Consider the following 17,657-nt stretch of genomic DNA (forward strand, 5'->3'; position numbering starts at 1 on the left):
AAAAGATGACCTTGATTCTATCTTCCAATTCTTGCAAATCCACATCTGTCTCAACTTCGATCCTCCTGCCAAGAATGGTACGTAGTACCTCAAATACTCTGTCCTGGATCGGGTTGATCACCTCCTCAACATGACTGCATCTAGTACTGATGTCCTCGAAGAGAACTTCCTTCATCTGGAGTAAGGTTGACCACTGGAGTAAACTGTGAGGCCCTCCATCCATAATCTTTTCCTGCGCTAAGACCTTCCTCGATGTTTGTCTAATTACTTTCAAGACAGGAATGATAACATCCTTGGTATGAGCAAAAGCGGCTACCGTTATCATCAAATTGTGGATGATCTCAAGAACCTGAATAGCCCTATGAATAGTCTTCATCATCCTTGTTGCAAATTCTACGGCAACTGTATGAGATTTATCCATCCAAGTACTCATATGCTGGACCATACTCCTAAATCTCTCTGCCTCACCAATTGATTGAAGGGGAAGTGCCTGTATAGGTGATCTTGCTGGATCCTGACGTCCTAAAGGCTGATTGAGATGGCTGAAATATGTTCTCCATGCACCGACCTCCCTCTCAAGCTTTCTACTCTTCTCCATTTCTTCTCTAAGCTTGTCCTTCAATGCCTCAAAGGAATCTGTGGCATCATCTAGTGTCTGCTCGGCTGTGGATGGACCTAGCTCAAATGTCTCTATATCATATTCCTCTGCTAGGATCTCACCTTCATACTTGTCTGCTGCCGGTGTAGCTATCTGTAATTTTCTGGATCCAGTCTCATCTCTAATCATCTTGGACATCTTGGTAGCCTTTCTCTTCTCTGTCACTTCCTGGGAATGTCCAACAAGGCTCTCTAAATCAATTACATTGTCCTCGTCCTCTATTACGATCACCTTGGTTAATCTTTCCTTCAACCAATCTGGGATGGCTGATCTTGTCTCTTTGACCTGTATTTCCTTATGCAATATATCTTCTTCTTTGTGAGGAGATGTTACTTCATCATCATTCTTGTCTTCATGTAATTCATAATCTTGGAGAGATCCACTTGGTGACCCTTGAGGTACCTGTCCTTCCTTATCATTCTGAACCATCGACTCCATAGACTCTTCCACTTCGAGTGTCCTTTTCTCTTGCCGAAAAGATGTACCGGATGAACGATCTCGGCTGGCCTCTTGTTTCTTCTTGGAAGATTCTCTCTTTCCTCTTCGAGCCCCTTGGATGGAGATCGCCTTCACTTGCACTTCGAAGGTTGCCTTCATTTGCATTTCTGGGATTAGGATTACCTTCGCTTACAATAGCTCCACTCTCGGCTGGTTTCTCTTCCAAAGTGAAAGTCATAGCTATGTCTTGCTCTCTCAACTTCTGATGCTGCACATCAACCCATCTGCGAGTACAAGACAAGACTGGAGCCATCAAAGCATCTAGATCCACGACCTTGGGCTCATTCCAATCTAACCTTACTGATTTACTTTCTTGATCATAGGATGACTGGAGATGTCTGCCACTGTCCTGTGCTTGGTCGGCCACTCTGTAAATCTTGCACTTTCTGATGAAATCCAAAGGCAATCTAGAATGCATCTTTCTTTTCACTTCAAGATCGTCTAAGAGATTCATCATAAAATCTTCAATTTGAAACTCATGCTTAAACTTCCTACCGACTGTCTCCTCTATATATCCATGTGGATCAAAGCTCTCCCTCAAAGCAAAGAATGAAAAAGAACACAAAGCTAACTCCTTCTCTGCGTCATCCATGGCTAAAGCATTAGGACATACCTCAACTGAATTGCCCAATATAATAGGTACAAGAATTCCATTTCCATGTCTGTGTCTGAATGCCTTCGCATAAGCTGCCAACTGTCTTGTTACTTCAAGTAACACAATTCTGTCTGTTGGATATCTCGGCAACATGTATGGAGGTGAAGGGCATCCATGAACTCTGATATAAGTAAACTTCGGAAATTGGATAAACCAAGCACCGTACCTCTTTACTAGTTCCTGTGCATCCTGAGATAATCTGTTGTGAATCCCACCTTGCAACGTCCTTGTGATGTTCATAGTGAAGGTATCATTAACTAACTTGTAGTTGCTTCCTGGCGGATGATGCAAGTGAACATAGGAATCACAAGCTCTGACCTCGCCGGGTCCTCTTCCAATCACTCCTCTGTGAGGTAGTCCTGCGTACTCAAAGCTCCTGATCAAGGCATAAATGACGTATGAACTCATGTGGAAGGACTTGGTAGCTTTGAGTCTCCTCAACTGTACGTCCAAGCAATGGCTAATCATTCTGGCCCAATGAATTGTTCCTTTACCCTGAACTATCACCTGAATGAAGTAGAACATCCACTTTTCAAAGTAAAAAGCTTGAGGTGCACCTGTGACTCGGTTGAGATTGTAATCAAATCTTTGTACTCCTCCTGGAAATCAATCCTGTGTGGTGTGTTCGGTACCTTGCTCAGGCGAGGACGACTCTTGAGTAACCAGTTCTTGTTAATGATGCTTAGGCAAGCATCTGGATCATCTTCGTACATGGACTTGGCTCCTTCTATGCTCTTGTAAATCATATCTCTGTGCTCTGGAAGATGGAAAGCCTCACTTATAGCTTCCTCTGAAAGATAAGCTAAAGTGTTTCCTTCCTTGGACACGATCGTTCTAGATTGAGGATCATAATGACGAGCACACTCGATCATCAACTCATGACACTGTACTGCTGGAGGGAAGCCGGCCGCCTTAATGATGCCACTTTCAATTATCCTCCAGGCAACAGGTGATGGCTTGCCAATGTAAGGGACCTCTCGAAACTTCTTCGTGCTGAAGTTGCCCAAGTTGGTATCTCCAATGTTGCTCCATTTAGACACGATCTTGGTCTCCACTTCTTCGGTCTTTTGATCTTCCTTCATGAGAGCTGGACGACTGGTGGATGCTCCCGCCTTCGGGGTCGCCATACCTTTCTTGAGAGCTAACACTAAAATGCAAAATAAAGAGAATCGCCTAGGCAAAATCAAAATTTGAAGCCTTTGCCACGTGATCTCCTTCAAATGAATGTCCTCTTTATCAATTCGCCACCCTTGGGGATGTCCTTGACGTGATCTTCAATGTCCTTGGCAAGTTCGCTCAATATGGAAACTAAGGTTCGCACCTCCTTTGATGATGCTCGCGCCTCCCTTTGCTAAATTCGCACTCTCTAAACACAATTCACACTTCTCCTTTGAATGGAATTTCGCACTTTGTAATTGTCTTCTCCAAATCGCATGCAAAGGGATGATTGAATGATGTTTTAAAATGCCATATCACACCCCCTTTATATAAGCGCTTACCTCTTTAATTGCCTCTAGGCCAACTTGGAAATAAAGCAAATAATAACAAAAATTAAATAAAGGGAGGCCGACTTTTGTATAAATATAAAAATAAAACCCCAAGCGCTCACCTCCTTATTTAATTAATTAATTAAAATACCTTTGTAATTAATTGTTTCGGTTTTTTAAAAGGCAAAATTAATTATTAAATGCCTTGTGTGCACCCATTAAATGCCAATTTTAATTAAAAATATCAAGGTTTATCGAAATTTAGCATTTAATGCAATTTAAAAAATGATGTTGGCGCCTAGACATGGGAAGAAAAATGAACATCAACTTCATCGCTCTGGTCCCTGGGAGAGGGACAGGAGCGATTATGCATTTAGGTCCTCCATCTTTCATCTTTCACGTTTGAAACTTCATCCCCTACGTCCAAAATGAGGTTCTCGCTATATATTTTGATTGTGACTTATTTCATCTTTGGAAAGAATGCCTTTTAGACCATTTTCGCCCTGGTCCCTTGGTGAGGGACAGGAGCGAACTTGTATTTACTCCTTGGTCTTTGCCTTCTAAGTTGCCAATTTGTATCGCAAGGCAAGTAACAACTTTATTCTCTCATTCCACACATAGTTTACTTGTCTTTTACAAGGCAAATTTGATATTTGAATGTTTATCGCCCTGGTCCCTTGGAGAGGGACAGGAGCGATCCTGAAGTTCTAGCCAAAATTTGCTATCTTTCAACCTTTGTTCTTTGTTCATTGCTTCCTAAATGATGTCTTTGATCTTGTGTATCCTTGCCTTGACGTGACCTTGAAGGAAAAGAGTGATTAATGAAAAATCGCCCTGGTCCTTGGCTCAAGGACAGGAGCGATATAGGTTCCTTAGCTCAATTAATGACCCTTTGACGTTTGAAACCTTTGCATACCATCTTCTTAAAACGCCTTTGATATTTTGTGGCCTCGCATAACCTTGTCTTGGCATGATTTTTGAATGAATTGACAAATATAGTAAATATCGCCCTGGTCCCTGACTAAGGGATAGGAGCGAACTTCAATGTCCTGGGCTCATGCTTGCTTTCATCAACTTGCCATTGCTTTCATCGCGTAAAATGAAGTCCCTTGGTCCCTCTTGGCCACTTGATACTTGATAAACCTTTGAAAATCTAAGCCTTTGTGAAGATTTCGCTCTGGTCCCTGGGAGAGGGACGGGAGCTATACTGAATTTCGCCCTGGTCCTTGACTGAAGGACAGGAGCGAACTTGGGTTTTTAGTGCAAAAATCTTCATCATATTAACTTGCAATTGTCTTCAAAGTGCAAAACGATGTTCCTTACTCCCCTTCAAATATTCAAAATGTGGATAGCAATCCAAACTTGGCCTCATTTGAACACTTTCGCTCTGGTCCCTGCCTGAGGGACAGGGGCGAACTAGGATATTTGGTGCAATTCTTTCAATATTGGCGACCTTTGATACTTCGTTCTTCATTGAGACGCTTCAAAATGTCCTTGCCACCCTTCACCTTGACTTGGAGTGGTTTGAACTTAGAGGAAAGGCAACATAACCATCATATCGCCCTGGTCCCTGGTTGAGGGACAGGAGCGAATTTAGACTTGTAGGCTCCATCATACTTTGCCAACTTCCAATTTTATCTTCAATCGGACTTGTAATGCATCCTTTCATTCATTCATGGCTTGGAATTCATTCAAACTTGGCAGGAAATTGACCTAAGGCAAAAATCGCTCTGGTCCCTGACTGAGGGACAGGAGCGCCTAGGCCAATTTGGAGTTCATTAGGTGTCTTGCAATCTTCAATATGTATTCAACGGGTTCATTTCACCTTCCTTCCTTGCCTCAAACCCAAAACTTGCTTGCCTTTTGCCCGAAACATGCCTCATGAGGAATTTCGCTCTGGTCCCTGGGAGAGGGACGGGAGCTACATTGAATTTCGCCCTGGTCCCTGACTGAGGGACAGGAGTGATTTTGGCATTTTGGTCCATTTCCCTTCACGAAGGCACTTCAAATTATATTCAATTGATAAAACATATCTCCTTTGATCTCTTCAAATTGTCAAGTTGCTTAAATCCTGCAAGGACAAGGCAATGTTTGGTTTTGAGCTCCGGTCCTCCACTGAGGGACAGGAGCGATTTTCACTCCTGGGGCATTTCTGTGCTTATGAACTTCTTCAAATTATATTCAATGGAAAGATCATGCCTCCCTTTACCACTTCCACTCGAAAAAATCATCTTGATCCTGCAGGGACAGTAAGATTTTTGAAAACGAGCTCCGGTCCTTCACTGAGGGACAGGAGCGATTTTGCTCCTACAGGCCAAAATATCATGATTTCGGGATTTTGATCACTTCACAAGGTAAAAACAAGTCATTTCCAATGCCCGGGATCAAATATCAAAATTTGGTCAAAATCACTCAATTGGACAAAATTCGCAATTTCATCATTCATACTTAGACAAATTTAGACTCTTCATTCAAAATTCCAATTGAAAATAGACCAACTCACTTAGCCTCTGGCGAATTCACTTTATTCAAAATTGCATCCTGCGAGAGGAAGCTCAAAAAAAACTCTCAAGACTGACTGGACTCTGGCCTGAAAACGACAAAACAGAAACCCTAAGGCTTGACCCTAAGTCCAGACAACTGACAAACTAAACCAAAACCCTAAAAAGCAGAGCGAAAGGCGAGCAACAACGAGCAAAAAGAGGGGGTCCCCATTCAAATGGGGCGATGTGTGAAATGGTCACAACAGGTAGGAAGGATAAACTCTAGATTGGTGCTGTGAATTAAATCGGAATAGCAGAAGTATCAAACCGAGGTGGAAGTGACAAAGCATCTACAGTTCAGCATGAATATCAGGTGCACCAATAAATAAACTTGTATATTCCTTGAATTAAATAAATATTGTTCTGCCAGTAAATGATTATATCTAGTGGGAAAGAAGAATATCACAGTTTGAATAGTGTTCATTTTCCAGTCAACAACTCCATACCTATGTCCTAAAACTACAAAATTTCTGATGAATTAGATATTTGACGAATATACAATTAAGGGATTTTACAAGGAGGATTTTAACTTGGAGGAGAAAATTCCTCTTGTACCTTGTTTTAGCGCCCATCTCCAACCTAGAGTGCTCCTTGACTAGGGAACAAGAATTTTGAGTTTGGGAGGAAATTCCTCCTGTCCCCCTTTCTTGGTTTGTCTCCATATTTGGGCAGAATTTCCATAAGGTGGAGAAAACTAGACTTTTCCTCCACTTCATCATTTTGGCGCCCACTTCATGTCTTGGGCGGATTTTGCTTGCAAAGGAGGAAATTTTGCCTTGGGAGAATTTTCCTCCCTTACCCCTGTTGGCTCCCAAATCAACAAATTCCAAGTCCTAGAGGAATTGCCACTAACTCATCAACAGACTTGGAATAGGATTTGGCCAACGAACAAGATTCAGTCATAAGACTGAGATCTCCCGATGTCTAAACAACTTTCAGCTTCAACTACTCATGACATTACAACTTACAGCAGATCATCCCAATGAAAAGATACCAAGGAAGATGGATAAATTCCTGGTTTTGGCTATGACCTTAGTCTATAAGAATCTAAGCACTCATTGGGGTTGGGTTTCTACACTAATCCTACTCCTAATGCAGAAAATAAAAGAGACTTCGAAAAATAGAATGATTTTGAAAATCTGAAAATAAACATTAACTAGTGCCTTCATTTACTGGGCAGCAGAGTCAACTTTCAGTTTGCAGCCTTACACCTAAGTAGCTTGCATTGTAACCAAAGAGATCTAAGCATCAATGCATTACATCAATGCCCATCAACTTAGTTTTCCTACAATCATGCTTAATAATCCTATATGCAAAAGACATTACTCATCATCCTACTCAAGCATTTTAATCTCTTCCTTGAAGAGAAGCAAAAACAAAAAGAACACCATACTTGATGGGACAAAACATGCAATCCTTGATTGTATATTTCATAAGTAATAGTATTACATATTGGAGACAAAAGCAAGAAAACCAGTATTCCTTACTTGCACTGCTGATTACAAATACTTAAAACATAAAGCATTTTCAAGCTGAAAATATACATCTAACTGTCATTTAGCCCTGCACTGTACATAGCACACTCATGGAGCAGAAATCTGGAGCAAAACTAACTCCTGAAACTAAAACTAAACTAAAAACTAAAACTAAATTGAGAATGAGAAAAGAAAAGAACCAAAAGATGCATAACAAAACCCTAGGGAAAACCTTAGAATGCATTTCATTGGTTCACACATTTCTCGGGAATTTTAAAATCCCTCTTCAAAATTTGCACCTTCATTCATTGGATTTTGCAAGATTTAAAATTCTGCACTCTTCTACATTAGCTGTCCTTAATCTGCCTTGAGCCTGCTGTAGCCTTTTGAAAATCTGAAAAAATCCCATTCAGTAACTTGTCCGATTCAAAATCTGCACTTTGCTCAAAACTTGCTATTTTTAGCATGCTGTCCTCTCTGATTGTGGTCCGCTTTTGCATCTCAATTTAGAAACTAATTCTACCCTCCAGCTGGAAAATTGCTGACTTTTACTACGGATTTTTCCTTGTGGATAAAAAATAGCAAAAATCCCCCTTTCAAAATATGATCATTCTTTACCTGTACTCAGCCTGAGAAAATGTTTTTCATGCCTGATTTGCTGCATTCTACTTATCCTTAGTAAAATAATTCCACTTGGCTGAAATATTTCACTCCCAGGTAAAACTTTATTTCATTGCTCAGTGCTTGGGAAGGGAAATTTCGTAAAACTTTTCATTACAGAGTGTAAAATAATCATCCTTTCAAGTGAAAAAACATTTCATTCAACATTTACCTCTTCCATTAAATTAGCATGGTGAAATAATATTCATAAACAATAACTCTTTGTATTTGTGCTTAAATATTTTCACCTTGATTGAAGATGTATCTCTGTATCCCTTTAAAGCCATTTCAACATAAGTTTTGCACCCTGTGCTATACACTTCTTGGAGATAAATTCTAGTCCCCATTTTACAAAGCTTCTCCTCTGTGAAAATATTTCTTTTGACTTGTACACTTCTTTGAATACAGGTATTATTTCCTTGATTTGGTACAACCATGCTTGAGAAGCTTGAGGCTCATACCAAGGCATAGCCCCATGCACACAGTTCATGCGTTTCCCCAACAATCACAGCGCTGCACTATAACAAAAGATCATTTTACTGTTATGTTGCATTGCTCGCAGTCATTGTAACCATTATGTCGTACGACCTGCATCATGAAATTATGCCCATAGCATAATGGGCCCTCCCTCACAACTTCAACTCATCTTGGTATTCAGAAAATGCATCTACAACTTTGGATCCCCATTATCTTTTTTATCTTTCAGAAATTAAATTACTAATGCAAGTGGAAGCCCATCATTCATTACCATCAAATTGTATTTGAACCCCTTGACTTCACAAAGAAGCATTTTACATGATTGAGCCGGTATTTAACATTTTGCTTGAATGCAATATAAGCATATCATGCTCATCATCAAACAGGCTGAGATACTTAGAATAGGTGTAGTGTATGAGCTTGATCCGTAGTGGCTTCCTATCTTTGCTTAGTATGCATCTATGTTTTTTCTCATTCCGTCATGGTTGGAAATTCTGCGCGCATCTCACAAATAAAGACTTAGTTCAATTAAAACGGCCTTTGTGAAGCCTACTGCTGGAATACCTCAATTGTTTTTCCCTTATACGATCCAATTTAGGTCTTTGCCCTCATTTTCTTAGTGGTGTTTTGTTGCCCTAATCCATCACTCACACTGTGACTATTTTGATCTCCACAAGCTTCACTTAGATTGGATTTGTCCAATTCCACAAATACGTTGCCTTTTGACTGTGTTACTCCTTCTGTTGGTTGAAAATTTTGTACACCTGGGGGGTGTGCAAAATTGTGGTTTCAGCCACAGTGTGTGAGTATAAACTCTCCTAATTAAGGGAAGGCTCCCCCTTTTTAATACTAATTTAATCTAAAACTGATGGGACAACAACCTTTTCTCTTTTTTCAGAAAAGATTATGCTCTTTCTTCTTCACAGAAAAGAAGCAACAAGTATGAAGTAATAACAACAAAAAATTTAAATGAAACTAAGAGAGAAGAAATGAAGTTTCTTGAAAATACAAAGACTTCCATCACTTCCTTGGGGACGAGAAAACAACAATCAAGCACAAAGTCTTGAATTCCTAAATTTCTATCTACCCTTTTCAAAATAATGTAATAAGGACAATCTACAACATATAACAACACAAAGTCTGAAAGTATGGCGCAACAACAACAACAAACAACAAATAGCAACGTACAACAAATAACAACACAAAGTCTGCTATTATGATGTAATTCTAATTACGTGGTAGGGGAATCACTACAAGCACAAAGTCTTGTAACTTTTAACATAGAACAACAAAAACGAGTGTAAACTCAAAGTCTCACAACTCTTTCTTTACACAAATCAATTTCCATTCTAATTTCTTTCAAGAACAAGTGTAGACACAAAGTTTTACAGCTTCCCTTGATAAGAACTTTACTTTAATCTATATTAATCTCCAATATTTGCAGCACAAAGTCTGCAAAGCAAATCTGATTAAGCTTTCAAGAATCACATGCAAGAACACAAAACTCAATAGATTCAGTACAAAGTCTAAATCCTTGAATGATTTTCTTCTACTCCTTTCAACTTCAATTTACACATAAAAAGCTCAAAGTCTTCCTTGCTGTAAATTTTGGTAGAGTTTACTTGCTTGCTTTCTAAAAGATAAAGATTACAATAGACCCCCTCAAGTATTTATAAGAGAGGTGCCTTGAGAAAAAGAAGGGAGGATTCTAACTAACTTGGACCTATTCAACAACTAACTAAGACTTATTCAAAGTTACAAGTCCTATTCTAAATTGATTTGTAATTGGTTTACTTGTAATTACAAAAGTGCAAGTGGTGAGTTAACTTGCAATTACAAAATTGTTTTTACAAGTAAACTTGTTGAAAAGAAAACTACAATAACAAAACTGAAAACAAAATCAAGTGTCAAAGACACTTATGTAGCAGCATGTTTAGCCATATATTCTTCAAATTTCTGTATGATTCCTTGCAGCTCATTAGAATTTGGCTCATGGGTATTCTTAGCAACAACAACCGTTTTGATAACAACATCACAACAACTAAGAATTGTAAGTCTATGCTTCTCCAGAACAACTTGAATTTCTTCCAGAAAGGTTTGATATTTCACCAAAGCTTGAATTGATGTAACTGTTTTACTGTTCAACTTCCTCCTCAAGTCAGAAAGAACTTTCCTCAGATAACAACTCTTCATCTTGACTTACAATCTTACAAGAGATTTTCTCAAAACGAGAAACAACATCTTGCACCATTTCCATGCACAATTTCAAGGCATCATTAATTTCTTGAATGAGCTCCTTTAGAACAAGGGATTTATTCTCTAGAAGTTATCCAAATTCTATATACGTGATTCTAGTAGGAACAATGCCATTTTCTTGTAGAACATCCAGTTTTCTTGTGGCAACTTATGCCAAACTCTTAAGTTGCTCTCAACCTTTTCCATATTCTGTTTGAAAGCCTCAGAAGTCTGGTTCAATTTTACCTTGGTCATTTCCAGTTTGACCATCACTTGGAAAGTTTCCTTCAACACCTGAGCACATAGATCAGAAATTTGATCTACCCAAGAATCAATTGCTTGTACTTTTTGAGCAGCTCATTCAATTTCCCTGACTGATTCATCTGAGACAAAAGAAGTTGAAGGATTGGGCCCTTCCTCTAAAGATTTAGTGATCTTTTGGATCATTGAGATAAGCTGCAAATTTTCTTCATTCAGCTTGTCTTTCTTCGACAAGAGTTCGTCATATCGCTGTACCAATGAAGTCATAGAATGCTGAGCATTATGCATGACAATTGCATGTGTTTTCTTACCAAGTTCCACCGTTGTGATTTTGTAATCTGAAGCTTGCATTTCTTCATGTGGCTTGCTCACAATTGGTTCAATAATTTCTGCAACTTTCATTCTGTCGTTGTTTACTATCACTCTTAAAATTGTTTTAGCTCTTTTAGCAGTCTTTGGTTTAGACTTTTTAAGATACTGAAAATCAAAGATGTCAGAAGAAATTTCCTGCTTCTTTCTCTTAGGAGTGAAAGAGCTTAGCCATGGAGGTAAAGGCATCGAATTTGTCTCAGAAATAGCTAGAGGTGGTGAAGAAATAGACTCCATTTGGATTACAGTTGTTACCCGGGGAGAAGTTTCTATTTGAACAACAATCATCGCCTTCTCAACAAGCAAAGGATGTGAGGATTCCATCATGAAGTTCTCAAAATTTGTAGCGGTAGTATCAATTTCTGCCAATGATAAGCTGGGCAAAGAAACATATGTAGGATTATCATAAAAAATGTTTGACTAGTCTTCATGAGGATGATCAAGAGATGGTTCTGATGCTGAAATTGGAATAACATTCTGAGCAAACACACTCAATGGGACAGGAGCAACGTGAATGGTGGAAAAAGAATACACATCAGTGTCAAAAGGAGACATGGGCACATCCAAAGGAATCTGAGAAGGAACTTCATTAGGTGACTCTGAAGTTGTGGACTTAGGAGCATCATCTTGTTGTTGCTCTTCCTTTGGATCTTCAGAATCAATAACCTGAATATGAAGTTGGGGTTTCTCTTTTCCTTTCACTGTTACTTCTTCGGGAGGAATTACTATTGCTCTATTGACTCTTAACTTAATCCGTGTGGCAGAAGATGATGCACCTTCCTTGTTATCAATTTTGATTTCAGATATGCGTCCAATAGGCCCTGTAGAATCATCATCTTTGCCAATCTTGATCTTGATAAGTCTAACACCATTACTATTGAGCCAAGCATTGGTGTTAGCCAAAACAGGTTGGAATCTATCCAGAATAGAGGTACATTCTTTTTGTGACCATTGAATTGATGGAAGTGGTGCTTCATGAACTCTCTTTTCAACATAATCGGAATCAAGTATGTTCCCATCATCAACCATTCCTTCAGGAAAGTTTGTCAGGTTCAAGTCAACAATTTGCTCAAGTGCGAGCCTGCAGTAATCCATCCTATGAATTTCCTCTTCTATGCGATGCACATGTGTGAAAGATCTTTTAATCTTTTCTTTCATGCTCCGGTAATCAAAATGTTTCCTTGCTTTGAATCTTTTGAGCTTGATTTCCTGCATCTCAGTCTCCATGGCTTTATCTTTTGTAGACGTCATGAGGGAATATCGACCAATCTGTAATGGGTTACTTGATGATATCCCCATTCCATCTGTGTCAAATTGATTGTTGTGCATGAACTGCCATGATTTATTTTCCCAACTCCATAAGGATGATCTTGTCGGTTGGGTATCTTGGAAGCATATATGGCTGCCCACTGTAACATCCAATTCTCATATAGGTAAAAGTTGGGAATTGAAGAAATAAGCAGCCGTATTCATTCACTCTTTCCCATGCAACATTTGATACTCTTCTATTCTTCAGTGTTTTATCAAATAAACACATGTAGTGACCAAAGAAAGCATCTTGGACTCTTCTATAATGAAGTCTGCTGGGTCTCAAAGGCAGCTGATCATAATATTTCCACACAGGCACAAGCGAGCGATCACCCTTGGTAGAAAGACCAGAGAAATGTCTGAGTGATGCTGCTATATATACCAGGTATGAATTCATGTAGAAGGACAAAGTGGTAGGAACTTTGGCAAGCTGTTCACACAAAGCATCACTAACAATCTCACCCCAAAAGATGTGCTGGGATTGCCTGATGAGCACAATAAATTGATACATCCATGGTTCGAAGATATTGGAATGCTCCAAACCCATGATCCTGCTTAAGAGAGTAATTGTGTCACCAATCTCTCCCTTGAAGTCACAGTGAAACAACTTAGCCCACCAGGTGAGACAAGTTTGGGGTTCATGAATCCATTTATTAATATGACACTTGCATTCCTTCTCCCTTTGTACAAAATACTCTGCTGCACTTTCTTTTGAGATTTCCACATAAACAGGAGGTGTAGGTATTTTGAAAATCTTCTCAATGGTTTCAGCGTCTAGGCGGATAACAACCTCTCCATCATCATCTCCAATAGTTCTGGTTTCCCGATCAAAATGAGTAGCACAAGCAAGAAAAAAATTCCGACTCTAGGGTAGCTAGTGGGAAAGAAGAAACACGATGAATGTGACTTGCTAACAAACGCTGCATATTGTGATCCCTAGTTTTTCAACCTTTTAAGAAAATTTGACATATCCACATGTCTGATTTCTGTATCCTTAATCTCTTCCAATGAAGAGGAAACTTGAGAAGGAGAAATCTTGTTCTGGTATTTATCATACTTGTACTTCATCTTCTTGTGGGAAGATGATGCTGACAAATTGGTCATTGAACAGGAATTTGTAACGCTGCGATGAAAATCCAAAAGTGTCAAAGCAACATCACGATTTGCAGAAGAAGCCATATTATCTTTTTCAAATGGGGAAAACTCAAACCCTAGCCCTAAAGCTTTTGAAGGAGTGATGAATAAACAAGATTTAAAAGCATGGCTTTTTGTTAATTTTACTAATCAGATATAACAGAATTCAATGTAAACTAAAAATGTAATGAAAAACACAACGCTCATAAACACAACACAACAATACCCTGGGAAAACCTCCCTCTTGGAGGTGAAAAACCCAACCATGGTCCCTGAGGTTGAGACCAATTTCCTTGTGGTTGCTACCACTGTGGAGTTTGATTGGCAAAATGCTGCCCTTGGCCTTGAGGATTGTACCAATTTTGATAATTTCCAAAATTTTGAGCATATGGAGATTGCCATTGATTATTTTGTGCATAGGAATTTCCACTATAACCAGAAAAAAAAAGTGGATCGGGAGGCATACCTTGTCTTGGAAAATTTGGCCTTCTTTGAGCAACATAGAAAACTTGTTCATCATCACCTTGTATTGTCTTGAAATCAAGAACTTCAAGATTTGCAACCATTTTACATCTGCAATCTCTTTTCCTCTGTTTACAATGTGGGAAGAATTCTGCAAGAACCGCATCAGCTTCCTCATGTTTCTTCTTAGCTGAAAGTTAGTCCAATTGAGTAGCCATATTGTTTATGATATCCTCCTTAAAATCCTTCAGCAGATGGCTAAGCTTCATTCGAGAAACTCCAGTACTGGATGCTGATGAAGAAACCCCCGACTTGGAACGTCTACTCTTCTTAGAAGAAGAACTGGAATACTTCTGACAAATTTGTCCAATGTCATTCCATGTTGATTGTGTTATGTCACCTCCTCCCATAAGATCCAAAGCATCTGTGCATTCATCACTGATTCCTCTTAAAAATATTAACTTAAGAGACTCTCCATTGAGAGTACTATGCTTGGAATTCTTGACACTGAATAGAAACCTCTCCAGATAATCCTCTAGACTGTAACATGCTGAAAATTTTATAAGAGATAATCATTCAAATAATCTAACCATTGCAAAAATAGCCGTTAACATAAACATAGAAGATGGAATTTTTTTTTTTTTAAAAATATATTTTCAAAACACGAACATGAATAATGATAATTGAAAGATTAAGTACACTGAACTAAAAATTAAGCATACATTTAATATTTAAGAAATAAATAACTTGCATGAAATGAAAGAGATAGGGTTTAGAGAGTACTTTTCAACTGATGCTAAATTCTGAACTTCAAACTCTGTCATGATACTGGTGAGGAGGGGAAGTATCATTAGGGCGCTTTTTCGCCCAACCACGAACTATCTAGTTCCCCGTGCCATATCCCTCTGGACTGGCCCGACCCTTCGCAGGGAGGTAAAGGAAAACGAGAACTCAATGCCATCTGAGACTTGGTGTTAGGACCTACACTCTTAGTCAGTCATACACTAAGGGTAACTCCCTACTAGTATGACGCTTTGACTAGGGGTGTATCCGGTGCTAAGATCAGACTAGTGCATGCATTACGCAACACCACCTTAGCCAAGGTTTTACATTGTAAGCACAAATTTTCGCGCTGTCAATGATCTCACCCTTCTCGGCAGTAAGTCTGGGTTAAGGAGTTCAACTGAACTCAAAAGGAAAACTAAGGCCCAACTTTGGTGTTAGCATTCAATAGATACAGTTTTAAGTATTCCAAGTGTTATCACATTTTTTTTTTCCTCACTCAACTACAATGCTTTCTTCATGTTTCAATTGAACCCCTAGCTTAGGAAATTAGGGGCATAGGAGCCGCCAATTGCACGTACAAATCCTAACTATGGATTTTAAACTGCCGAACATGTCTCTGCTATTTGGCCACTTGAGAGTAACCTCCCAATGATGATGCTTCTGCATCATGTACAGTCACGCTCTTCCACCCACTGCCTTCCTAGGCTAGGGTATAGGTAAATTCCCTAATTCTAGAGAAGTTGATCTTAATAAGAATAAGTTTATCTAAGTGTTGTCTTATCATCTTAGTTTAAGAAGTTCTGGAAGCTTGGTTAGAGGTCAAAATCTTCTTTAAGTTGACTCAGAAAAGAACTCTCTTCCTTGGAATGATACAAATCTGCACTGTTATGTTAGAATATACTTACCAGTGTATGCCAAGACATGTATACACGGACACGTGAGTACAATTACCTTTGCGTATATGGCAAGTATTACCAGTTATTAACACATTGGTACATACTTGCCAGTAAATGCCCAAGTATGGTACATACGTGTACCTGTTGACGTGTATTTTGTACACAGCCTAACACAGAATAAAATACCCAAGGGTACCTTATCCTCTCTTGAATAAAGTTTCCGAATGCTGAAGATATTGCGAAAAGGATCAATCGGAGAAACTTCAAGGTTCTTGTATGTAGGGTCTCTACCTGTGGATAAGCTCCAGTGGTATGATGTGATTTGCTGGAATCACAAGGGGACTTACACTTGATGATTGAACTTCTGATCTGCTTTGCTGGAACACAGGCTCTTACTAACTTAGATTTGAAAAAATGGAAAAAGATGAGGGCGAGGAAAAGATTTAATCCTAATACTAAGAATGTAGGAGCAATGATTGATCTTTGGTGAAACTCTAACTAGGTCTTGTTTTGACATCGCAGGACCATCTCCACAAGGCTAGTGCGATCTTCGAAGGGAAGCTTTATGATGTTCAAATCATCACTGGAGGCATAGACACCATCAGGTTGATGCATATCAATGAAGAAGCGACAATTGAAGTTAAGCTTAAGCTGAATAATTCCAGTTGACTACGCAAGGCAAGTCTGCAATCAACAAACTGCTAGTAGTATGGATATGCGAATTTCACCATCAATCAAGCACATTTCTTCCACTCATCTAATAACCTGAAATCAAATATGAGAAGTATAAAGACCATGCAAATTGTCGAATCGACCCATAAATTTCACCATTTCTTCAATGAAGTTACAAGTCTTTTACAACAACCTCTTGGCAACAATCTTTGCCTTCTCTCTCTACTCTACTCTAATTGCTATTCTAATCACCTTCTAACTACTCTCTATTCACTAACTAACTCTAACTCTCTCTCTAATAGCCTTCACAAATGAAATGCCAGGGCTTATATAGTGCCCTCAATACAATTCGATGGCTTAGATCAATTCGAGATCAATGGCCAAGATTTTACAATGAAAACCCTAATTAGGGTTTGTTACAACCATTACATAACATTTAATGCTTGACCAATGAAATAATTGTATTGCTTGGACACATGTCCTCTCTAGAAAAATCGACCAATGGATAGCCGGGGTAGGTACATTGGAGTTTGTGCCACCTTCCATGAGTTAGGTACATTGAATCTGGAAATGCTGAGGTGGACCACACTGACTGGAGAAGTGATGACTATGATGCCACCTTGTCTGACACTTGTAACTTGGTAAATATTCAACTTGGTGTTGTTGAGAAGCTAGCTTTAATTAATTCTTCTGGAACTATCTGCTTCTTCAACGAACCCTTTGCTTTGACTACTTGTGTCCTTGATTTGCAGGATGATGATGTACCTCGCCTTGTAATACTGGATTGGAGAAGGTCGCCCTTGTCCTTGTTTGATCATCCCGGAGCAGACCGTCCTTGATCCGGCTTGATTTTCCTTGATGAGATCTCCATTTGATGCCTACACAACATTTCAAAATTAGTAACATGATTTTGCAATGAATAACTAGATTAGAGATTAAATTTAGGAAACTTCATGATAAGTCCTTGAGTTATCATTTCCTAAAAAACGATTGAGCTATCACAATTCAAAATTTCAAAATTCAAACTTTAAGGCTATGACGATCAAAATTCAAAATTAAAACAAGGGATCTTGCCATACCT

This window comes from Cryptomeria japonica, chromosome 6, assembly GCF_030272615.1.
Source record: "Cryptomeria japonica chromosome 6, Sugi_1.0, whole genome shotgun sequence".
Lineage (NCBI taxonomy): Eukaryota > Viridiplantae > Streptophyta > Pinopsida > Cupressales > Cupressaceae > Cryptomeria > Cryptomeria japonica.